Source organism: Canis aureus, chromosome 15 (genome assembly GCF_053574225.1).
Source record: "Canis aureus isolate CA01 chromosome 15, VMU_Caureus_v.1.0, whole genome shotgun sequence".
Lineage (NCBI taxonomy): Eukaryota > Metazoa > Chordata > Mammalia > Carnivora > Canidae > Canis > Canis aureus.
This window is the reverse complement of record NC_135625.1, coordinates 35672058-35673315: the sequence shown is the minus strand read 5'-3', so window position 1 is coordinate 35673315 and position 1258 is coordinate 35672058. Positions and strand designations below refer to the sequence as shown.

Here is a 1258-nt window from a genome sequence, read left to right as displayed (position 1 = left end):
CTCTCATGAATAAATAAATAATTTTTAAAAATAAAATAAAATAAACCTAATTATAGCTAATATATATTTAGTGCTTACCACGTGCCAACACTGTGCTAATTGCTTTGCATATATGCATTCTTTGATCAATATCAAGGCACTCAGTCATGTTGCAGTGGTGTGAAACAGCAACGTTTGAGAGACTATTGAAGAATGGGGACATTTGCCTCAACTTTTTAATTCTTGGATTTGTTTTCCTTTTTCTGAGTCTCCCATTGCTATTAGGTTGCTAAATATTATTGTTCTGGATTTCTGATTCGCTTTCTTCAATCTCCTACAAATTTAGAAGGATAAGCCAATCATGTTGGAATTCTATCCAGTAAAAGGTAAGTATGGTTGATAAGGGCACATAAGTTAAATATAGTAACAATAATGCATGTGTGGTACCCAGATAGAAATATACTTAATATATCTGTTTCATTCATTTTAGGTGCCAGAACCTTTATTTTAACTTTTTATGCTGAAATAATTTCCAACTTACAGAAAAGTTACAAGAACAGTGCAAGGAACTTCCATATACTTTTCACCAACCTTTCACTGACTCTGGCTGGAAGGATCTCAGTGAGTTCACGGGGTACAATTTCTCAGGATCACTAGTAAAGAATGTCGTCATTCTAAGTATTGCTTAGTCTGTCATACATTTAATCTCCTAATTTTTCTTCCTGCCTTAAGTGATTAAGATTTAGCTAAATTAATTTTGCTACCTATTTTGAACCTGAAATCAGAAGTATGGAAAGCCCTAGAGGTATTAAAGCCATTGACCTGATGACCTACAGAAGTTAAACTATTTCAGACTGAAGAAAATTAATCCTGGCTTGTAGCTACACTATTTATTTATTCATTACAAGTATTTATTGCTAGGAACATTTTGTAATGGATATAACACTGTCAGAAGGCCTTTCTATCTACTCTTGTCCTCTAATATGGAAGCACATCTGACTTCATCAAGGATGGAGGGTATTCTGATAAAGCAAAAAATAGAGAGAAATTAAAAGTTTTCTTAAATATTTCTTTCTGCAGCCAAATTATTCATCACTGAAGTTTTTGTTTTGTTTTGTTTTTAGTGATCTTATTTTCTAATGCCTGGAATCTATGTTGCTAAAATGAATTTTAAAAGACTGACGGGGCGGGGGAAGGTGCCTGCGTGGCTCAGTAATTGACCATCTGCCTTTGGCTCAGGGGGAGATCCTGGGGTCCTGGGATGGAGTCTCACATTGGG

The 1258-nt window shown here is 34.7% G+C and overlaps 1 long non-coding RNA gene across 1 annotated transcript; it reads left to right on the top strand.

Moving 5' to 3' along the window:
* Window positions 1-220: 220 nt before the first annotated feature.
* Window positions 221-657, top strand: LOC144284514 (uncharacterized). The gene is made up of 2 exons (XR_013352943.1): window positions 221-365; window positions 470-657. It is a non-coding gene; the product is annotated as an uncharacterized LOC144284514 (long non-coding RNA).
* Window positions 658-1258: the final 601 nt, after the last annotated feature.